At 37.7% G+C, this 25567-nt stretch overlaps 1 protein-coding gene and 1 long non-coding RNA gene across 2 annotated transcripts in view; one reads left to right on the top strand and one right to left on the bottom strand.

The window, feature by feature from the left end:
* Nucleotides 1-25567, bottom strand: part of camk1da (calcium/calmodulin-dependent protein kinase 1Da) — a 95049-nt gene that overhangs the window by 44664 nt on the left and 24818 nt on the right.
* LOC141381591 (uncharacterized) overlaps nt 15648-25567 on the top strand; it is a 419099-nt gene continuing 409179 nt past the window's right edge. Inside the window, exons 1-2 of the long non-coding RNA XR_012401892.1 lie at nt 15648-18237; nt 18835-20367. This is a non-coding gene — a long non-coding RNA (uncharacterized lncRNA). The remainder of the gene's footprint in view (nt 18238-18834; nt 20368-25567) is intronic.

Here is a 25567-nt window from a genome sequence, read left to right as displayed (position 1 = left end):
CTGCCGAGATTCAATCAGGATAAATGCGCTGACATTTGATGGGTTTTTTAATAGTAAACAACAAACTGAAATAAAATTTTTCAGATTTGTTTAAAAAAATGCATTGATTTGTGTTCCAATTAACAAATTTCTTCTGATTTTGGAACACAAATGAACACACAAATGGGATTTTTTTATCTGTTCACCCCAGATTTTATTCAATATACTTTATGCTTAAATTTGCAAGGTGTCAACGCTTCCTATTCACTTTGAATGGGTGACGTCAGGCGTTGCCAAACAGCATTGTGGATTCGTTGGCACAAATTCAGGGGCGTTGCTCACTGCAGAAGTTGGGACTTTCTAATCTTTTCAAGCTCCCACAGAAGCATCAGCCAATCAGATTGCTGTATGCAAATACACAGGCTCAGACAGTAGACGATGACTAATTTCATTGGCTGACGCTGCTATGACAAAAGCGTTAGCCCCAAATTCAGACACGCCCTCTGCCATGCGTTGAAGCCCTGTGTGAATGCACCGTAACTCCGTCATCATGGTCAACTACGCCGACATATGCAACGAGCCACTAATCAAACTAGTAACAGCGGAAAAGCCGTCCACACAGAGGAAAGCGGTCAGGTGGTAAGTGTAAAAAGGAATGACATCACACCGCCGCGTAGCATTCGTTTTAAGGATGAAATGCAGCCATACATTCCTCTGGCTACATAATTGCCAATCTCCAGAAATGTATATAGGGCTACGTTTTCAGTGTGAGCCTATGTTGCAACCATTTTCAATTACATATCTCCACTGAGCTTTTCGCTTGATGTTTTAATATAATCTCATTGCTTTGTTTTTTTCAGATGCATTGTGTAATTAACATTCATTGAGGCCATGCTAATCGCAACTCCATCCTGTCCTCTTTAAAGCAGCTCTCATTGTCTGCTTCTCTCGGCAGTTTAGGCAGTAATAAGTGGATGCTATGTGTATAATTTGTCAACCGTTCCCTAGAGGAGAAGACAGCGGCACTGAAACCCATCCAGTGAGAATATGTGTGTGTTTGTGCACACATGAGTCATTGACTGACAATCACAGCAGCTCCGTTCCATCCTGTATGAGCACTTGTCGATGCATATTGACATATAGTTTCCTCAGCAGGCGTCTAGTTCACACATACACACAAAAAAGGGCTCATCTCTATGCCCTAGTACCTACGGGGCTTTTCACACTACATTTAGCCCTGTGTTTTCTTCACTCTAAACGCTGCTTTTAAATCCAGGTAAAGGAAAATACTTGTAATTTGGAAGCATTCTTTTTTTTTATCCGGGGGCTTGGAAACTCTGCTCCAGACCTTTACTGGTGTTAACCCTTCATTGTCAAGTCAAGCCTGCTTTGTGAAATTATACATTTTAGCAACCAACAACTAATATTAACGGGTTTTGGACAGTTATGGAAAAATTCTGTTATACACTCATTGGCCACTTTATAAGGTACACCTGCCCAACTGCTCGTTAATGCAAATTTCTAATCAGCCAATCACATAGCAGCAACTCAATGCATCAAGGCATATAGACACGATCTGCTGCAGTTCAAACTGAGCATCAGAATGGGCAAGAAATCTGGTTTAAGTGACTTTGAATTAATGACTAATATAAAAGAAACCTTCGTTTTATGTTTAATTTAATGCCAAAGACTGCATAGTATATAAAAAAATATTTCATTTGCATATTTAAACCGCATTTGATCACACTTTTAATACTAAATTTGGTCACTCTTGTTTTAAAGGTACGATTCTCGCTATAATCAGACCCTTAACTATGATTTTGCCCTACAAAAAAAAAAAAATATATATATATATATATATATTATCATGTGCTGCTTACTAACAATTAGTAGTTAGGTTTAAGTATTAGGTAGGATTAGGGATGTAGAATATGAATGACTGCATTGTATATGAAATAATATCTCATTTGCATATTTATACAGCATTTGATCACTTTTAGTACAAAATTTGGGTACTCTTTCTTTAAATATATCAAACTCCTAATTATGATTTTGCCTTAATAAACTCCTAATTTGCTGCTTATTAATAAATTGGGTTCAATGGGGTAGTGGTTGGATTTAAGTATTAGGCAGCATTAGGAGTGTAAAATAAGATCATGTCAAATATGTATTTTATAAATGCTAATAAACAGCCTATATATATTGATAATATTTAAGTAATAATCAATAATGAGAATGTGTACTTAAATTAAAGTGTTAACCTTCTTTTTTTTGCAGTTATCAATATAATCAATATAATCAATCAACTAGTATATAAGTATGGCAGTAAAATCTGGGTTTAAGATTTTCATGTACATACAGTTCTCTTACCCTGTAAAAAATGCTCAGTTCCACAGAATGTATTTTACTTATTAGTTTTAACAAATTAAAGTGGACATAAAACAATGAAGTTGTCCCAGAATAAAACTCAATAATTGTGTTATATCACCTCATTTAAATGAACAAACAGCAAATGTAATTTTTCTTGAGAGTGTAAGACGGCCTAGCACTGAAACATATTTCCATCTCAGCACTTTCCCAGTCACTCATTAACCTGATGCCAATGCATTCTGCGGTTCATTGTGAACTTGGTTATTCATGCATCTCAGTGGCTTCCCTCCGCCTGACCCTTCATTGCAAATCCGTTTGTTACAGCAGTCTAAAGCAGGGGACACGAAGAGACTGATGATGTAATCAACTAGCAACTCAACCCAAGATAAAAAGCCTCAGAAATGAGAATGCGCGGGTATAAAAAAACCCTCAGAGGACTGCAAATTCAAAAAGTGCTTTGCAAACCATCATTACAATGGCCCGTTTCAATTATGTTCTGCTTTAAGTATTCGTAAGCATTTTCTGCAACGAAGCGCCGTTCCTTTTGATGTTGAAGGAATCAGTCGCTCTGCCAAAGGGAATTAAAGCGAGAGCAGAAAATCCACGGCAATTGATTGCCTAAGACTCAATCTCTTGTTTGGAGCTGTCCGTTTTCCCATTAAACACAGGTGCAAACACACAACTTTTCATGAAGGAAAGCTTGTTTGAGCACTACAGCCTATGAATGCTGTTTCAACACACCGGCTCACAGTAAAACTAGTAGCATTTCCCCCCCAAAATCTACATCTCTCCTTTCAAATTATGGAATTCCCTTGGAGAATTACTGAAGAAAGCTGATACAAATCTTTTCTCTGTATAACTTGTATTTCAAGAGTTCACGATTAGCTGATGATCGATTATGAGCAAGTTTGGCATGCTGTCCCGGGAGAGAGCCCTGAGCTCAAAACGTCCTTGAGCCCTGGGCTCCCTCCCATTTGCAGGGCGAGAGCGGAGCTTTGAGCTCAGGTAGATCTCGACAGCTCCCCGTTTTTTGATAAGATATATGTTGCTGGATGAGAGTTTGACTGTAGTGCTAAATTTAGATTGATCAATCATTTGTAGTGCATGTTTTTGAAATGTGAAAAACATTCCCATGCGAGTACTGGAAAAACATGCAAACTACGCACAAAAAAATCCCCAGGCCTGTTAAAGGACTAGAACCGGTGACGATCTTGCTGTGAGGCAACAGTGCTAACCACTGGGCAAAGGTGAAAGGGGAAAAGGGAAAGGTGGAGGAGTAGGGGTGGAAGAGGGGATTCTGTAGTGAGAAGCCCTGGCTCTTTATAGTGGGTTAGGAATCGTCTGATTGGTGGATCATACATGGCTAATGCAGAACCAGCTGTGTTCAATCATAATCACGTGATCCTCTCGAAATTAGTTTATAAATAAACTTCACTTTGTACAGTCACCTGCTATTAATATACCATTGTTTTGAGACCTTAATATTGTGTGTATGCACAAGCATTATATATTTGTATCGATTGTTATGATTATTTATTTGACATTTTTTGACACATCACCATCTAAAGCCTGGTTTATACTTCTGCGTCAAGTGACCGGCGTAACCATTGGCGCATGCAACGCTCGTAGCTTTGCATTTATACTTCTGCGCGCTGTCTCTGTTGGTCTGCATTACACTTCCAAAACGTTAGTTGGCAGTGAGGTGTTAATGTGTCTTTGTGTCGAGTTTCTTCGCTGCTGTTTTGCTTTTCGTGAACACTTCCTGGATGTACAAGTGGCTCAAACTCGCTCATTTTAAGGCAGAAACCGGCGGACGTGCAACGAATTTAACTATGAGGTAAACACAAAACAAAACTTTCCATCCGGAGCTCCTTCACGGGACTCCACACTTGTAAACAATCGGCTCTCGGTCCCGCCCAGACTCGTCAGCGCTACCAAGCCGACCAATCACAGAGCTTGCGCTACGCGTCGTTGCAACTGGTAGTTACATTTTTTGAGAGGTGCACGTCAGTGACGCCGACTGCCACGGCGAAGGGCTATGCGTCAACGCCATAGCATACGCCGGCATTTGACGCAGAAGTATAAATCAGCCTTTAGCCGCATCAAGAAATTTATTCAGTAAATATAGATGTGAATATCATGTATTTACATATATCTATACTAGGTTAAACTGCTCTGAAAACTGCTGCTGTTACACCAAGTTTAAAAAAGCCTGGCAGTGACTTCTCTGATCTGACTAATTATCGCCCGATTTTTAATCGACCTTTTCTGGCGAGGGTTCTTGAGCAGGTGGTCGTAGTGCAACTGCAAGAACACCTGCAAGTAAACGCTCTGTTTGATGCATTTCAGACGGGATTTATATCAGGACATAGCATGGAAACTGGGTTAGTTAAGGTCGTTAATGACCTTCTCTTGATTGCTGATTCGGGGGTTTGTGGTATTTCAGTGCTTTTAGACTTAACCGCAGCTTTTGATACAATTTCTCATAGCATACTTTTGGACAGACTTCATAATTGGGTTGGTGTGGATGGGATTGTGCGCAATTGGTTTAAATCCTATCTTTCTGGACGTTCACAGTTTATCTATGTGGGGGGGGGGGGGGGGGGGGGTCACAGTTCCTACTCTTCCTTTATGTCATGGTGTCCCCCAAGGGTCAGTACTTGGTCCACTTCTCTTTAGTATTTATATGTTGCCTCTTAGTCCTGCAAAAATTTGAGATTAGATATCAATGTTATGCTGATGACATCGGCATCAATGTCATCGCTCAACACTTGATTAAATGAAATTAAAGCTTGGATGCAACATAATTATCTTAAGCTGAATAGTTCAAAAAACGAGATTTAATTGGTTGGCATTTCTTCTAATGTCAAGAGTGTAGTTGAGTTAACAGTTGATGGGTCTGTCTTATCACCATCTATGCAGGTGTGTAATATTGGTGTTCTCCTTGACTGTTAGCTTAGTCTGAAGCCTCATGTTAAACATGCAACTAAATATATAGCCCGTTTACGTCCTTTCCTCTCGAGGCCTGACGCTAAAACACTTGTCCATGCATTTATCACCTCTCGCTTGGATTTTTGCAATTCTCTGTTCAGAGGGTTACCAGTGAATTCTCTCAAGATTTTACAATACATCCAAAATTCTGCTGCGCGTGTGTTGACACATACATCATCTCGGTCTCACATCACTCCTGTACTCCAACAGCTTCACTGGCTTCCCGTCAAGTCTCGTATTGATTATGAGACATTGATTTTAACATATAAAGCGGTTCTTGGTTCTGCTCCAGGTTACATGGTATTGATTTGATATCCGTTGCCTCTGCCTCTCGCTGTCTACGCTCTGCCTCGGGTCCTGCGCTGTTTTAGCCTCGCTGCAAACTCAGCACCATGGGAGGTAGGGCGTTCTCTTTCCGTGCACCCAAACTGTGGAATGCTCTTCCTGCTAACATTAGGAATGCTGGTTCCTTGGACTGTTTTAAGAAGCTGCTTAAAACACATCTTTTAGGACTGTTTTTAATTTGTGATATTTCCTTTATTCTTACTGTGTTTTTTGTATTTTTTATTGTTTTACTCTGTTTTGTTGTTTTTACTTTCTTGTAAGCGCTTTGGGTTTTAGAAAAGCCCGTTATAAATAAAATGTATTATAATTATTATTTATCTGACTCAATTGAACACATACATTTATAATGTGTTTTTCGAATTTTTGCACATCTTGGAGATTCTATTCAGCATTTCTGTATTGCAATATCTTAAAATTTATATAAACAATACTGTAGGTAAATGGAAACTGAATGGAATTGACTCCAAAAGCCTCGCCAAACAGAAAGATAATGCTTGTTAAAAATAAAAGTCCCATCCCTGCTAGATTAGGTGCAGTTGTGGAGATAATCTCGGCACAGCTCAGTTTGACCCTCACTCAGATTAACAGATCAGCAGCTGAACCTGACAGGAACAATTTACTTCACGCTTTCCTCATTAAGTGGACAGAAGAGAGAAGCCAATCGAAAGGTCAATGTGTGGTTTGCACTATGGATATTACAGTATAACAGTAAGCAGCAGTAATAGCATTTTTAAATGACTGTTATTAGCATAAATTGCCTGGAATTTCAAGCAGATGTCACAAATAAAGTGCATCTATTTCATGTTGTGAATGTATTAAACTGTACTTTATATCACCAGCAGATACAATTATTAAATTATTTCAATTAAATTCAAGAATGGAGATGGAATATTTATGATAGAATTTTAGCATATTGTTATATAATCTATTGTATAAAATAAACTGGATATTTTAAAAAATGTATATAATGTAGAATACACATAGGTCAACAATAAATATCAAATGACGTTGCATATACAATACTGTTTCATAACCTGAAATTAATCAAACACAAAAATGTATGGTTTAATAAAAATATATGTATATTTATGACAGTTATATTTTGATGAACAGTTTTACTAGAATGTGAATTTTACAGATAAAGCCCACAACTTCATACTAAGAATGTCTATGTACAGTTTCAATATTCAGTATTCATAAAAAAATTTATATTTATTTAAAATTTTTAAATTTGTGTTTATTTTCTTTCATATAAAGTTAAGCTTTTGGTTTAATTTTAAGTCAATTTGTTTTTAAATAAATTAAAATAAAATGTATATTTTTTATAATATAATATAATATAATATAATATAATATAATATAATATAATATAATATAATATAATATAATATATGCCCTATGTAGTGTGCATTGTGATATAAAGTACTTACAGTGGGGGAATTAAGTATTTAACATCACCCTTTTTCTCAGAAAACATATTTCTAAAAGTGATGTTGACATGAAATTTTCACCAGATATTGTTAACAACCAAAGAAATCCATCCATGCAAAAAAAAACATGTAATATTAATTTACAAATGAAGTTATGTGTAGTAAAATGAAAGAATGCAAGGGGAAAAGTACTGAACACATGAAGAAAGAGAGGTGTAGAAAGACAGTGAAAGCCCAGACAGCAGCTGAAATCTCTCAGTAGTTATTCAGAAGTTGCCCTTCGTCATTGTAAATGAATATCAGCTACTTCAGTCTAATATCTACATTAGCAGGATGATGAAGCTGAAGCCTGGGTGGACATTTCAGCAGGTCAATGATCCAAAACACAGCCAAGGAAACTCTCAAATGCTTTCAGAGAAGGAAAACCGTCCTGTAGAATGGCCAAGCCAATCACCTGACTTGAATCCAATAGAGAATACAAAATAAAGATCAGATTTAAAAGACGAGACCCACAGAACCATCAAGATTTTTACGCTCTGTTGAAGTCAAACTCACAACAGAGCAATGCATGTGACTTCATTCTCCATATAAGAGGTGTCTTTAAGCTGCCATCACCAAGAAAAACCTTTTATTTAAAGTATTAAACACATTTCAGCAGTTTAGCACTTTCTCCTGTGCCAAATTTTTAGATTGTTGTTTTGTTTTGTTATATTTTTGGGTGTGTTGTTCAGGTTTTTACCCAAATCTGGTTCAATTCCATGTCAACAGCTCCTTTAGATATATTAATCCCAGAAAAATAACATGACGTGTCAAATAAAATAATATAATTGTTCAGTTTAACCAAGTATACTAAAATAATTACAAATAAATATGAAAATAAAATATTCATATAGACAAATATATTTATATATATATATATATATATATATATATATATATATATATATATATATATATATATATATATATATATATATATATATATATATATGTGTGTGTGTGTGTGTGTGTGTGTATATATAAAAGTGAACCAAAATATGCACCATTACTAAAACATAAACAGAAAAAACTAATTTAAACTGAAGTAAAACTACAGCAGTAGCTCAACGATATCAACCATAGATGGTATCATCTACTGTATGTACTTTAGTATACATAATCCACTACTACATGATAAAAATACACACTACTAGAAAGCATCAGTGTCTCAGTCTATAGTGACCAGCCGGACGAAAGGTTAATTTTCCTAATTGGCGTCCAGACAGCAGATCATGTGGATTAGTGAATGGATTACCGCACATTAGATTTCCCTCGGGAATACATGAACTTCCGGCATACTGTAGAAGATGAGAGATTTGAGCTGCGCCTGAGACCACATGATCAATGACAGGCAGTAAATATTAAATATAGTTTAATCAGAGACCTTGTGAGCAGACAGTTATGCTGACGCAGGAGCTGAGAAGATTTACAGCCAATAATGCCCTGTACGAGCACACACACACACACACACACACACTCTCTAAACTACAACATCACATGCACATGAACTCAAAAAATATATATGCACATCCATCATGAATTTAATAGTGCTGTTGCCGAAGCAATTACAGTCTGGGGTGCAATAGTAACACTGTGTGCTGCAGGATTTCCACACTAGAAAAATAAATAAATAAACCTGGAGGAGATCTAAATGAAACAACCTAAAGGAAAACAGTGTGTATTGAGGTTACATGTCTTTGCTAGAAACCATTAAAGTCATCTAGTCCGACAATTCATCAACTAAACCCTGAAACCAACACACACACACACACACACACACACACACACACACACACACACACATAAATACACACGGAGAATCTATTATTTATTAACTTCTGACAATTAATCATTGAAATTGGTTTCTTTGCCTGCAGGGATCAATAGACAGCACTGCAAAATAAAAATATAGGATCATTTGGAAGCGTCTACAGCTTTGGTGTGTGTGAACAAACAACACGAGCTGTACATTTGTTGTTTGTTTTGTGGAGAATATTATTTGTAGCATGTATACTGCATCTGATCATAAATAAGCATATAAATGTATAGTTTCTCTATGTACAATTTGACATTCCGAATAAATGACCAAAAAAGCTGTATCAATAAACAAGCATGTTACCATACACTATGTAGTGTGCACGATGGTTTAGATTAGATATATATTTACAATTAAAACCATGAAAGCAAAATATTTGTTATTGGAAATTAAGTCAACATTAACACCTTACATAAATTTTTATAGAGCTATTACCATGGAAATATATATATTTAATTGAACTAATATATCTATATAGACTTTTTAATTAAATTAATGTATATTAATACCTATTTAATTAAAATAATAAAAAATACTTTTTGAATTGATAACAATTACTAAAAATTAAAATATTCATATTTTTAATAATTAAAATATACAAATAAATAAATAGTGTTTTATGGAGGTATTACTGTGGCCACTTAATGGCCACTTTATTAGGTACACCTGTCCAACTGCTGTTGACGCAAATTTCTAATCAGCAAATCACATGGCAGCAACTCAATACATTAAGGCCTGTAGACATGGTCAAGATGATCTGCTGCTGATTTAAATGACTTTGGATGTGACATGGTTGTTGGTGCCAGACGGGCTAGTCTGAGTACTTCAGAAAGCTGCTGATCTACTGGGATTTTTACGCACAACCATCTCTAGGGTTTACAGAAAATGGTCTGAAAAAGGGAAAATATCCAGTGAGGGGCAGTTCTGTGGTCACAAATGCCTTGTTGATGTCAGAGGAGACAGGCTGGTTCCAGCTGATAGAAAGGCAATCGTAGCTCAAATAACCACTCGTTACAATCGAGGTCTGCAGAAGAGCATCTCTGAACACACAACACGTCCAACCTTGAGGCGATTGGGCTACAGCAGCAGAAGAGCACACCGGAAGCCACTCCTGTCAGCTAAGAACAGGAAACAGGCTACAATTCGCACAGGCTCACCAAATGTGGCCTGGTCTGATGAGTCTCAATTTCTGCTGCGACATTTGGATTGTAGGGTCAGAATATGTCATCAACATCATGAAAGCATGGATCCATCCTGCCTTGTATCAATGGGTCAAGCTAGTGGTGGTGTAACAGTGTGGCGGATATTTTCTTGGCACAGTTTGGTCCCATTAGTACCAATTGAGCTTCGTGTCAACTCCACAGCCTTCCTGAGTATTGTTGCTGACCATGTCCATCCCTTTATGACCACAGTGTATCCATCTTCTAATTGCTACTTCCAGCAGGATAACACACCATGTCATAAAGTGCAAATCATCTCAGACTGGTCTCTTGAACATCACAATGAGTTTACTGTACTCAAATCGCCTCAGTAGTCACCAGATCTCAATCCAATAGAGCACCTTTGGGATGTGGTGGAAGGGGAGATTCACATCATGAATGTGCAGCCGACAAATCTGCAGCAACTGCATGATGCTATCATGTCAATATGGATCAAATTCTCTAAAGAATATTTCCAGTACCTTGTTGAATCTATGCCATGAAGGATTAAGGCAGTTTTGAAGGCAAAAGGGGGTCCAACCCAGTACTAGTAAGGTGTACCTAAAAAAGTGTATATAATTTAGCTAATGTTTATAACTTATTAAACTACACTAATTTAAAAATACTATTTGAATTAATAACAGTTACTAAAATATAAAAATATTAATATTTTGTAAAAAAAATAGAAATAAAAATGAATATTTTTATTTTTATTAATTGTTATTAATATAAACTGTAATTCTAAATTAATTAATATATATATATATATATAAATAAAATTACAATATTAGTATTTTTCTCATCTAATTGAAAATATTAAAAATGCTTCAGTAGTATCTCAATGAAACTAAAATAATGCTAATGTAAGATAAAATTATTATCTTACCATAGTATTCTGTATTACAGCAAGTTACATTTCTACAAATATCCACTATTGACCATATTCTACAATGCGGAAGTGCGCTCGTTTTTGCGATTGTTTTAGATCTTCCGATTCAGTCTACAGATTGTGGTATTTGGTACTTTGTCAGATAACGTCTGAAAATGAATGGAAGTGAATGGGACCGGAAGTCTAAAGCCAAAATGATTCTAATGGCTGCGCCTGCTCGAGTAAGAATAAGGTCAGAATTCATCTTTGCGCACACATATCTGTAACTGACATTGATTAGCTCGTCTGATTTCAGCAGAAAACATGCTTTTGGAATGTTTTGAAAACATTTCAAGAAGATTTGGAATGTTCGGAATGGATCAAAGTACGCTGTGTGCTTGTTGCTAGGAAACCTTGCAGCTGTAGAGATGCTTTATTGATCTAACTGTCCGAAATAATGTATCACCCTTCCTTTGGTAATGGCAGGGGATTTGACATCCATCTGTTCATAGCTACACAGCCCTTAATGAGAAAGCCTTTTTGCATACTGTATTTCATGCTCCCTGCGAAACCATGGCATATCGCTCCTTGATTTAATCACAGTGAGTGCACAGAAATATGAGACTGAAGGTCTGATCCAAAACCCTATTGAGCTTCCATGCTGTCTGCTGCCTTACATAAGCAGCAGCCTTCTTAGCCGGCGTCCTAAAAGGTGTTAAGCATTTAAAAGGGATTTATGTCTAACCCGTAAGAATGACATTTACTGGTGAAACCTACTTTGTCAGGCTGACACAGTAAATAGCATGTCCGATTTAAATAAAACCCTTTTTTAGATGTTAGCCGCTAATGTGGTTAGCATCTTAGCAATTTGCACAAACACAAAACAATGCTATTAAAATGAAGCCCAGGTGTGATTAGCAAAATAGAGCTAACATACAATAACAAACCTAAAAAAGTAACCCAAATGGTGGTTAAAAACAGTCAATTTTGCTGTCAGGTTAAACAGTTTAACTATTTCTCCCACACCATTTTTTACATGTCTGAGAATTGCATATGATTTGTTTGCCTAAACCAGGGGTGTCCAAACTCAGTCCTGGAGGGCCGGCGTCCTGAATGTTGAATGTCCTGAATGAGACAGTGGCGCCCCCAACCATCTTGGGGTGGCACACAAAAAAATTATGAATTCAGTGTAATGTTCAATTTTTGTTTCTGATAAATGAAATAATATAGTTTTTATTCATTTAATTAATTCTTCTTGAAATATTGCAATTTATTCCTCGAAATAATTCAGCAAGTAGCCTACATGTGCAAACTAAATAAAAATCTATGTTTAGTTTAAAAACACTTTTCATATACTGTATAAATAACTTATTTTTTTTACGTGCCTTTATTGTACATCATACGGTATATGCCATGTCTAAAATTAATGAAAATTAATGAGTTTATTATTCCCAGTGATGGGTTGCAGCTGGAAGGGCATCCGCTGTGTAAAAATGTGCTAGATAAGTTGGCGGTTCATTCTCCTGTGGTGACCCTGGATTAATAAAGGGACTAAGCCGAAAAGAAAATGAATGAATGAATAATGAGTTTATTAATTACCCAAACAAATGAACAAACTGAACAAAAGGCATTGCAATATACACACTCACTATACCTAATAATATTATTTATCTATATTGCTTTTTGAGCCATTTAATGCAGCTTCTTCTATTGATATACTGTAGCTTAAGGTAAATATTAAATAGCCATTGCTGTCTATTGAAGGTGTGTGCGTGCTGTCAACGATGATCAGGGAGGGTAGTGGTAGTTCTAGTTTAAATGACACCCTGAGCGAACCACCCTATACACCCCCCACCTCTCTTGAATTGTTAGATTTGTTATTCAATAAATATAACAATTTATTTATATTTATTCTAAATAAATACAATTAATATTAATATACAATTATTATTCTAAATAAATAACAGAAATCAATCCTAAATATTACTGGAAAACCACAACTGGAGTGATATGCCAAGATCACTTAAGAAACCTTTTGCATGAAAATTAATTATGACAATTCTAAAGAATACAAAAAATGTATTATAGAATTATCTGTGGTCTTAGACCAGATCATGGCTGAGAAATCATGTTATGAAGTCTTACCTCCCTGACTCATTATCCCTCCTTTCTGCTTTAAAGGCATGCATAGTGAAAGTAACATCATCATCATCATCATATTATATAAACTTTAGTCGACTGTCAAAACTCGCTGCGTGCCGACACCTCTGCACAAAAGGCTGTTACTCCGGTTTCACGGCGCATGAGCGGTGCCTATTTTGTCGGCGTGCATGCAAACAACCAACCGGGATTCACACAGGAGTGCGTGAGGCGTGCGGGAATGGTTTTCTGCGCGCATGTGTCAGTTTGCTTTCACCAGCATTGAACCAGAGGGTGAGAGCTACGTCAGTAACACCAACAATAATTTAGTGACTGCATTTTATTTATTTATTTATTTAAATATTGGGAATTTATAAGTTCATTTAAATCAATAATGTCAACAGCAAAATTATATTGGGGTGGCCAAAGGGGTGGCCACAGGGGTGGCCAGAGTTTACCTTGGGGGCGCCCCTGGTATGAGATAGATATTTGCCCTTTAATGCAGACATCCAAAGTCTCCCGAAAGTTCTAGGAGTCTCCCGCAAATGCATAGAGACTCCTGGATGGCCGCAAATGAGTGATAATCCCGGAAATCACACGTCTCTTTTCCGGTCCTCAAATAAGTCGCGCACCCTTCTCACCCCTCACCACCGGATTCCTCCTCGCTCTTCAGATACATCGTTGCACGCACTCTGTAAAACAACGCCTTCAACCCCCCACCAACCTTCAGGTTTCACATACATCTATTCCCCCCCCACCCCCTCCCCCACCCCATTTCCAATGAGCCTTTGTTGCTAAAAATCGAATGAACGCCAATTTTTATACCTAAATTCTCTTGAGATGCGCACTAATGATGTATTAAAGATGCCATTCAGGTAAATGCATTTCAATATAAACCAGAGTTTGTGTTTGCATGCATATCGATGAAGCCTCATGCTTCAAAGTTTTTATTTGTGTGCGACTGCAGACACAAACAGCGAAAAAACTTTATAATGGCGTGTGATTCATACTGACACCCATCTATGGCCGCTGGCACGAATGCAAGTGTGTGGGTGCGATTGACGAGGTGTGATCAGAGATGTGTGTTTGTGTCTACGTTTCCCTAAGGTTGTGACTCATATGACGACCAGTGGGCTGTAGAAGCCTGTAATTTCAGTAAAAAGCCCTGAGTCATGGAGCTGAACAAACACACACAGACACAGACACACACACAGGACTAGATGAAAGTTTGGAGGGTTGACCTAGAAATAATCGAAAATATGTGTTTACTCACTTGTTAAAGTGGTAGTTTACTCAAAAATTAAAATTTACCCACTATTCACTCTCCCCAAAGTGGTTCCATGCTTATATAACCATTAAACACAAAAGAAGATATTTTGAAAAACGTTGAAAACCTGTAACCATTGACTTTCATAGTATTTGTTGTTCCTATTTTAGAAGTCAGTGGTGAGAGTCTAGAAATGTTGGAAAGTCAATGCTAGAGTCTAGAAGATATTTTGAAAAATGTTGGAAACCTGTAACCATTGACTTTTATAGTTATTGTTGTTCCTACTATGAAAGTCAATGGTTAGAGTTTAGAAAATATTTTGAAAAATGTTGGAAACCTGTAACCATTGACTTTCATAGTATTTGTTGTTCTTTATATGGAAGTAAATGGTTAGAGTCTAGAAGATATTTTGAAAAATGTTGAAAAGTAAATGGTTAGAGTCTAGAAGATATTTTGAAAAATGTTGGAAACTTGTAACCATTGACTTTCATGGTATTTGTTGTTCTTTATATGGAAGTTAATGGTTAGAGTTTAGAAGATATTTTGAAAAATGTGGGAAACCTGGAACCATTGACTTTCATAGTATTTGTTGTTCTTAATATGGAAGTCAATGGTTCCAGGTTTCCCACATTTTTCAAAATATCTTCTAAACTCTAACCATTGAGTCAATGGTTAGAGTTTAGAAGATATTTTTAAAAAAGTTGGAAACCTGGAACCATTGACTTTCATAGTATTTGGTGTTCTTTATATGGAAATTAATGGTTAGAGTTTATAAGATATTTTAAAAAATGTTGGAAAGTCAGTGGTTAGAGACTAGAGGATATTTTGAAAAATGTTGGAAACCTGTAACCATTGACTTTCATAGTATTTGTTGTTCTTAATATGGAAGTCAATGGTTAGAGTTTAGAAGATATTTTGAAAAATAATGGAAACCTGTAACCATTGACTTTCATAGTATTTGGTGTTCTTTATATGGAAGTAAATGGTTAGTCTAGAAGATATTTTGAAAAATGTTGAAAAGTAAATGGTTAGAGTCTAGAAGATATTTTGAAAAATGTTGAAAAGTAAATGGTTAGAGTCTAGAAGATATTTAGAAAAATGTTGGAAACATGTAACCATTGACTTTCATAGCATTTCTTGTTCCTACTATGAAAGTTCTACTATAACCGTCCCTTTTAGGACAGTTTAAAGAAGATGTTTTTGATTATAGAAAATGACGTCAACAGCAGCTAATGATTAAACATTAAAACAAATCTTCTACAAATGAATGGTGTTCAAGGGACTTGCTGCATCCCAGACAATATTTTAACCACTTATGAAAGATGAATTACTGTCTGACCATCCAATATTACATTATAAAAATAACAATCCTGATTTTTAATAATATTAAAGTAGACTGCGAGTGTAGATTAGTATCATGTGTGGTCCGCATTTAGCATCTGTTAGAGAGTTTGGACCCAGATATCATGACTTAAAAATCGAATTGACCATATCAATGTAAAGCAAGAAAGAATCATGAATGATTATTAAAGCTATGGTATCATATTCCCTTAATTCTGCAGCACCAAGAGAGAAAAAAAACTAGTTTCAGTGGTTACAAAGTGATGATCAGCCTATTGACAGCATGTCTACAGACGAGACAGACATGAAATAGGGCCAGGAAGACAAGATGACACTTAGAGGACATGTGGGATGAAGGATAGAGCCAAAATCTGCACAAAACAGCTCAAAAGCATCCATCGCACAAGGACACTCGCTCTGGCATTGCTCTCGCACTCTCTCTGAGATATTATCCAGGGCAGGCCCAAAGGACCATGGGTAATTACACGTCTTATTATCTTCTCGTTCTGACTGTACGCTCCCTCCAATTCATCACCACTTTTCTCTTTTTGCTGCTGCCTCTTGCTCGTTCTCTAAAATTAACGCCATGTGAGTTGGTTCTTATTTTAAATGGCTATCAGGATCTTTTTACCAGAGCTTTGGAAATGTGAAAAAGGTGCACGCACACACTATTCTGCTAAAATGGCATGTAATAGGTGGAAAAATTGACAGTGTTACAGTACAAAATGACAGTAGCACTTTTTAAAAGACCATTGTTGTGCATGTTTTACTACCATATACATACACTTTCCCATTGCATTTCCATTGTAGTCCAAAGAGGGTGTGTTTTCAGTCTGGATCAGTTGGAGATAGAAAGAATTTGAGAAGAAAGAACAAAACTTTTCACACACAATCACACTCAACAACACTTCAAATAAGTAGTTTTTTTACACAATTTATTCTTAAAGAGCCCCTATTATGGGTTTTTGAAAATGACCTTCCGCGTAGTGTAACACAGCTCTAAGTGAAGTGAAATATCCAGCTAAGGCTTAAATCTGAAAGTTTTAAAACTGTTGATTCATCTAAAAAAAGAGTCGACTCATAGTGGTGCGAATGAATCGTTTTGATGACGAGTCTTTAGCCGTTTTGGCGTGATGTGGCTACGAAACATAAGCCCCGCCCAATTGTTGCGCGCGCAAACCCGGGAAGATTCAAATCTGCGGCCCCGCCCACTAAGACAGCAGCCCAGACAGATTCTGAAGTTTGCAGATTGCAAATACAAATGATCCACAGCTGAGAAGGGAGAAAAGCTCCAAAACGAAAGATAAATAATGAAATCAGACCTGGCCCGTGATACATCTCATACGTGTAAGTAAATGGTTGCCTCCTTGTTTTCTCTAGCTTGCATGTTAAGTATTTAATTGTGTTTTTTTAATTGCATTGTATCAGGTTAACTCTTTATATTCTCATATCGCGTCTAAAGCCACATTGTAAGCATGACGCGTGCTGCTTTGTTACAGATTTAAATGTGTTTGTGAGCTCGCGTTCCATTGCTGTCTGTCGTTGCTTTCTCCACCGTCAGCTGATCCTACACACGTGCATCGGTCAAGGTTCAGAATAGTTTAGCTTTTGCTGCTGTGTGGATTAATACTGAATGCGTATCATAATCAGGAATAGAGCAGTATGCTGGTGTTTAACTACACGGCTTTCATGGGTAAGGTGTCTGAATAACACTGTTAAGTAAGTTTACTATGAAGTGTGTTTCGGGCGTCAGCTGCGATCGGATCCTATACCATCCGCTTGTTAAGTGGTGACGTATGTAATACTGTTTCCGGGTCCAAGTCGCCATTCATTTGAGTGGAGAAATCATTCGTTTATGATCACGTTTTAGTCCTATCACACATTAAAGTTAATTTTATATAAAATCATAATGTACACAACAATCTCTGGGCTTGCTGCATAACAAATACCAAAAATTTAACAATTAAAAAAAAATGAATCACTTTCTGACATCGGATATTAGGCATGGACATATATACTGCGATCGTGATTTTCGAAAGTATTAAATCGCTTTGTAAACGTTTATTATTACCATTTCATGAGTCTCCCCATTCAGTTGAATAGAGCGCTTGGACCCGGAAGCCGCTTCGCGTGACGTCACACTTAACAAGCGGATTGTTGGCGACCCAGGGGCTTGACAAACCACGCTGGGCATTTTACTGTCTCGCGCTGAACGCTGTCGACCAATCGCAACAGGCTGTCCAATCAGCTCAGATTAGCTTCACGCTAAGGAAAGGTTTGGGAACAAATGAATCGCTGAACGCTTCATATAGGATTTGCTGGGATAATCAGGTAAAAATAAATGCATATTGTAAAACCTTGCATGCATATCAGTATGTTGTTGGAGATCAATATAACTGAAATATGACGTCTAACAGGGGCTCTTTAATTCTAATATGACTTCACAAAGTGAAGTTTTATTTTAAACTAATTTCGAGAGGAGCATGTGCTCATGATTGACCCAGCTGGTCCACATTAGCTAATTATGATCCTCCAATCAAAGGATCTCAAATCACTATATATATCCTCATTTTCTTTCTACAACTATCTTCGTCTGGAAGAAACCCTCCTCCTCCCCTTCTTCCTCCTTTATCCAGAATGGGCGGCACGGTGGCCCAGTGACTAGCACTGTTGCCTCACAGCAAGAATACCAATGGCGTTGGGTCCTCGCTGAGCCATCTGGTATTTCTGTGTGGAGTTTGCATGTTCTCCCCGTGTCCGCGTGGGTTTCCCCCGGGTTCCCCGGTTTCCTCCCACCATCCAAATGTGCTCTATATTATAAATAAAACAAGCCTAAACCTTTTTTATAATGTCTTACTCTCAGGAAGTTCGCCTTGGCCTCAGCAGCGGGGGAGTTTGAGATAGACCTGAGCTCAATCTCCGCTCGCCCTGCAAAAGGGGGGGAGCCCTGGGCTCGAGGATCCCTTGAGCTCAGGGCTCTCTCCCGGGACAGCATGCCAAACAAGCTATGTATAAATCATGAGCTAAGTGTGAACTCTTGAAGTAAACAGAACACGGAGAGATCACGTGTGCGCATGTTATTGACATGGGCATATCTAATAGCTCATAGAAACATGCTGCTTTCACCAAGGAGGACATGTTCCCGGATGAATCCTGTACCATTAACAACAACCCAAATCATTCACAACACCTTAGCAGCTACATTCTCCAGCAGCCACCCACAACATACTGGCCAAGCGAGCAAACATGTTGTTCAGAAAACTTAAAACTTGGTGTTTACACAATCTCAAGTCAGAAAGGTTAAAATCCCACGCCAGTGACACCATTCCTTTTCATTTTCCTTCACGGTAAACTGAAAGACGACAGAAAGTGACCCCCGTCCAGAGCCATGAAAAACATGTGCGCTGAATTAAAAGGGTGAGTTCTGGGTCACCGCATCGGATGAAACAACACTAACACACTTATCTGTTGAAACGTAGCACCCGGTGCCCTCAAACCACAAGAATAACACAGCTGAGATCTTTCTAATAGCCCCTATTACCCGTTATCGAAAATACAGATGCGATTTCTCATTGAGCAACATGTATTCAGCGGATTATGTGTGTGTGTCTGCGTGTGTGTGTGCACGTTTATTTGTGTGTTTTTGCACTGTGAATGGAGTAACAGCGCACACCGGTACAAACCACAGGAAGCCTGCATATTTTCTCTGTGGCTGCACCTGCAAACAGCATGAGAGAGAGAGAGACAGACAACGCATGCAAGGGGAGCACAGATGAAGCTCCATGGTAACTCTATTAAGATATGTGATCAAATCACATCACAGCCAGAGGATCTGAGCGTTTCTACTGCTTTGAGCAAGAGATACACACACACACACACACACACAATCACAGATACCCTGATGTTTTCCCTGCTAACCAACTAGAGACTATTTACTGCTGTAAAGTGATCACAATAGGGCTAGGGCAACAAACAACATACTGTACACTCACCGGCCACTTTATTAGGTACAGCTGTCAAACTGCTTGTTAAGGCAGATTTCTAATCAGCCAATCACATGGCAGCAACTCAATGCATTTAGGCATGTAGACATGGTCAAGATGATCTGCTGCAGTTCAAACTGAGCATTAGAATGGGAAAGAAAGCTGATTTAAGTGACTTTGAACATGGTTGCTGGATTTGAGTGTTTCAGAAACTGCTGATCTACTGGGATTTTCACGCACAACCATCTCTGTAGTTTACAGAGAATTGTCTGAAAAGGATAAAATTTCCAAATATCCCAATGGCTTGTTGATGCCAGAGGTCAGAGGAGAATGGCCAGACTGGTTACAGCTGATAGAAAGTCAACAGTAACTCAAATGACCCCTTAATACAACCGAGGTGTGCAGAAGAGCATCTCTGAATGTACAACACATCGAACAACATGCGTGAATCATCTCAGACTGGTTTCTAGAACATGACATGAGTTCACTGTACTCAAATGGCCTCCACAGTTACCAGAACTCAATCCAATAGAGCACATTTGGGATGTGGTGGAATGGGAGATTTGCTAAATGGATTGCCGACAAAAATGCAGCAACTGCGTGATGCTATCATGTCAATATGGACCAAAATCTCTGAGGAATATTTACAGTGCCTTGTTGAATCTATGACAAGAAGGATTAAAGCAGTTCTTAAGGCAAAAGGGGATCCAACCCGGTACAAGTTAGGTGTACCTAGTAAAGTGGCCGGTGGGTGTAGTATTAAATAGGGCTGCACAATATATCGTTTGAGCATCGATTTAGCAATGTGCGAATCTGCAAAAGGTTACATCGCAGGATCTGCAAAGTCAAGTTGGTATTATAATTACCCATTAAACTTTTTTTTTTACCCAGAACTCAGAATTTTTCATACCCTGCATACTATTCGTATTTCTCAAAACTTGTATTCCAAATTTAAACAACGTACCAAATTGATATTACATTTTGGCTCCTAATCACAAAAAGAGCATGCTGGGATACCATGGGGATGATACTGGGATATTAAAACATAATGAATTTTAAACAGTGGTGAGTTTGGTGAACCGTTGACCTTCACGGCCAATCAGTCATTTCTGTTGAGCACAAGAACACAATGACGAATCAGTGCTGTTAATGAATGTGCCCAACAGCTCTCAAATGTTTGCAGAAAATAGACGTTTTTAAAATTTCAGTACTGATTAATGAATTCCAGCATCATGAAAACCTTTACATATACAGTTGAAGTCAGAATTATTAGCCCATTGGGGCAAAATTATTAGTCATCATGGCAAAGATAAAATAAATCAGTTATTAGAGATTAATTATGAAGACTATTATGTTTAGAAATGTGTTGAAAAAATCTTCTCTCCGTTAAACAGAAATTGGGGCAAAAATAAACAGGGGGCTAATAAATCTGACTTCAACTGCATGTATATATATATATATATATATATATATATATATATATATATATATATATATATATATATATATATATATATATATATATCATCATAAAGGATGAAACTGGTCTTCTGTCTCCTGAAGCTATGATTTTTTTTAATCAGATTTGAATATCTTTAGTATTCCAGTAGGAAACACGGCAAAATAATTTCTAACTGGAGGGCCATGTCCACAGAACCCATGAATAATAGTCTAATAATTGTTGCAGACCGTTAATAATTAATGACAGTAAAAGAGAGAAAGAGAGAGTGATAACGTTCTTTAGTTACCTAGCATGAAATCCCCAGCTAAGAATTGCAAATGTCAGCTAAAGACTTGCTCGAAACTGATTTTATATGTGAACGGTTTGTTTTCTTTCTGATAAATGGTCTAAAAATATGACCAGGTCCATCTCTAGACTTTGACTTTGTTTCGCCTCTGTCCTTTCAGCTTTCTTTTTCATTAAGCTTCCCTTTCCACATCACCTCTTTCTCCTTCCCATTCTCTTTCTCTCTCTAGCCATGTTTCATGAGAGACCTACTTTGAAAAACTTCCATTACAGGTTGTCCCCTCAGTAGGGATCTAAATAAAGTGACTTTTAATGCAAGTCTCTTGTATGTGCGTGTCCCATTTGTGCAGTTCGGACAGCAGTGGGTTGTTGTCCTTGAGTTGTTCTGGTCTTAGACTGAGGAGAGGTCAAATATAAAGCACTTTCTCTCTCAGACTCACAGTGATGATACTAGTTGTGCAGCTTGAGACAAAGCCAAAATATAGGCTGATACTTGGGTGTAAGGGGTTGCTGTTGGATTTTAAAGTAATTAATAAACATAATGTATACAGAGCATATATGTGTATATAAAAAAAATCTTGGGTCAAGCATGGACAAATCCAACGTTGGCTTAATTTTTTTCAATTCAATTTTTCAACACAACTGTCCCAGCAGGCACAAGACGTCAACATGACATCAGATTGACGTTGTACCTCAACATCATGGGGGCGTTGCATTTTGTTTGGAAATGAAAATCGGGTTGACGTCAGTACTCAACATCAAGCCAACATCAACCTAAAATCAACCAAACATCAACATGTAATGATTTTACATCTTGACTCTGTGTGGACGTTACCACTATGATGTCTATCAGATGTTGGATTTTAGCTGATGAATAAATGTCAGTATTTGACGTCAATATGATCTTGATTTAAGATGTTGGCTCGATGTTGGATTTTTGGTCACTTTCTAACACAACCTAAAATCAATCAAATATCAACGTCATTATTGGACGTCAAAATAACGCTGTCCTTAGACGCTGGCTAGATATTGAATTTTGATCACCTGATGTAAACCTAACCTGATATTAACGCCCTAGGACGTTGTGTGCCTTCTGGGGTTGGGGTTGTCCATACTTGAACCACCGTTGGGTTAAAACAACACATTTTTAGGGTGTATAATACAGACAAAAATTGTCTGTATTGGCTTAAACTGTCGAAAAATAACAAAAATTCGTTTCATCGTTTTCAGTGTGCCAGGATGCTTTTTAATGATAAGAAGCCAAAATTAAATTCTCTCAATTAGGAGGTTGCTTTAACCCAATTTTGAACAATATGGTGAAAAGAGTACTGAAAAATCATGCTCAAGTAAAAGTATCATTACTTACCCAAAAATGTAGTGTATCTACAATAGAGTATCTACTATAAATATTACTTAAACTATGAATAAAAAGTAGTCCTTTTAAAAGTACTCCAGAGTAGTGAGTATTATACTCTGAAAGCTAATGCATTTATTTGCAACTTGTGTGTGTGAAAACGTAACATTCTGTAGTGCATTTAGTTATTGCTTCAGGTATTTTGGCAATTTCAGGCAGTACTCACACTAGGTACAGTTGCCTCGAACCGGGCCAAAGCACGCTTGTCCCCCCTCCCGTCTCCTCCGACGGCCCGCACTCACGCCACAAATGGGCCTCGACACGCTTACGTCATCGCTGCTGCTCTGTTCAGTGAGAAGCGCTCTCTCACTCAGCAGCACAGAGGAGATTTCTCTTGTTATATCGTTTCAGTCGTTTGTTATGCAGTGACATGCAGTCAAATATTTCGCCAAACAGTCCTTAAGGATGCGGTGACACGCATTCAGATGTTTCGCCGAACAGATCCGCCACTTTTGGCGCTCATAAACAATCATAAAGCTCTCGTGCTGCAGAAATGAGGAGGTTTGCTGAAGCCGCGCAGCTTTCGTGCTGTGAGAAGTTCTCGTCTTTAATAAACTACGACAGTTTGCGATCACTGAACAGTAAGAATGATTAATAAATCCATATGAAACAGCCCCTTAAAAGTCACGTCTCGCTTTCAGTTTCGGGCTTTGGCGCGTTTTGCACTCACACACAAGCGTACCGCGCCAAAGCCCAAGTGAACCGCGCTCAGGCACACCTCTTCCAACCGGGCCAGGGCCGGCCAAGTGAACCGCGCTTGAGCCCGATTCAGCGCACTCACATTCTCAAACGATCCGGGAAACGGGCCTGGGCACGGTACGGATGGCATAGTGTAAATAGGCCATCAGTCATCATACAGGCATCCATCATCTAAACAGTCTCTTGGTCACTGCGTGTAACAAATTTGTGTCTTGAGGTTGAAGGACGCAACTTTCGTATGTGCGATTTGATTGGACAAGATTCACAGGACTGATTATTCTACTTTAGCCAATCACCATACTGTAGGCAAGAAAAAATAATAAAGTAGCATCTGCATGTTGATGGAAAATACTAGATTAAAAGTACCAATACAGAACTAAAAATGCATTCAAGGCAAAGTAAAAGTACACATTTAGTCAAGTACAATTCCTGAGAAAGCCTACTCCATTACAATCGTTTGAGTATTTGTAAGTTGTTACCTCACACCACTGATTAATAGTGATTAGTGAACGATATAAAGAGGATCTGTGCATTGGCATTGCATCTGCTCGGCTTAAACCGCAGACAACAACAAGGTTGATTTATCCCAGCAGTATCCCAGCATGCTCTCTGTGTGATTAGAAGCTAAAGTTTAATACGTGCACGTTGAAAGGCTGTTTGACTGCAGAATCCAAGGTTTGCTCAATATTAATAGAGATCTATGCAATAGCTTTGAATCCGTTTCATAGTTTCCCAGAATGCACATGTTATTAGAAGCCAAAATGTAATGCTTTCATATAGCCAAACTTTGAATAGTATTAATTATTAAACAACATTATGAAAATGTGGCCCTGCATATGCTCGGCTAAAACCACCAACGGAAACAAGGTTAATTCCTCTCCGCGGTATCCCAGCATGCTCCCTGTGTGAATGCAAGCCAATGCCAAAATCTAATACCTGAATATAAGAGGCTGCTTCCTTCAGAATACAAAGTTTGAGCATTATTATGGAGATCAGCATGCTCTATGTGGGATTAAATGCTAAAATGTAATACTAGAAAATTTCAGAATTTGCAAAGTTTAAAGGGGTGGTCCACTACGATATCATATTTTAAACTTTAGTTGATGTGTAATGCAGCTGTGTGATCATAAACAACATCTCTGAATGTGATATGCTCAAAGTTCAATGCAAAGAGAGACATTTTCTTTTAGTTAGTTAGTTAGTTAGTTAGTTAGTTAGTTAGTTAGTTAGTTAGTTAGTTAGTTAGTTAGTTAGTTAGTTAGTTAGTTAGTTGACTTGATTAGTACCCGTAGGTAGATTCGTTTGGCATTTGATACAAACATCTAAATCACACATGTACATACCCACATGTACACATACAAATTATACCTTATAAAAATTGTAAAAACCTTGTAAAATTCATGGGGGTCCATGTTACTGAGAACTTGACTTGGTCTTTCCATACTACTTGTCTTGCAAAGAAAGCGCACCAGCGACTGTATATACTTAGAAGGTTGAAAAGAGCACACCTCAGCCAGTCAATCCTCACAACTTTTTACAGAGGAGCTGTTGAGAGTGTACTTACTAATGGCATCTCCCTTTATAGCAGTGTGTCTGACAAGAACACCATTAAGAGGATCATAAAGTCAGCTGAACGGTCTGTTGGAGTCAAAATGACATCTATCGAGGAACTTTATTAACGATGTTGTCTGTCTAGGGCAAATAGCATTTTAGGGGATCCAACCCACCCTGGCCATAGCCTGCTCACACTCATGACATCAGGCAGGCATCACAGAAGCCTGAGGAGGAAATCAGTGTGATTTCGGGATAGTTTTTATCCTGTTATCATAAGACTTTTGAATAATACCATTTCCTAAGCATTGTTGATACCTAGTGTTAAATAATAAATCAATAAATTAGTTAAACTAGCATAAATTGTTAATATTACAACAAATGGTGTA

The sequence above is a fragment of the Danio rerio genome, chromosome 4 (assembly GCF_049306965.1).
Source record: "Danio rerio strain Tuebingen ecotype United States chromosome 4, GRCz12tu, whole genome shotgun sequence".
Classification (NCBI taxonomy): Eukaryota; Metazoa; Chordata; class Actinopteri; order Cypriniformes; family Danionidae; genus Danio; species Danio rerio.
Note: the sequence above shows the minus strand (reverse complement) of the source record. Positions and strands in the feature narration are given on the sequence as shown.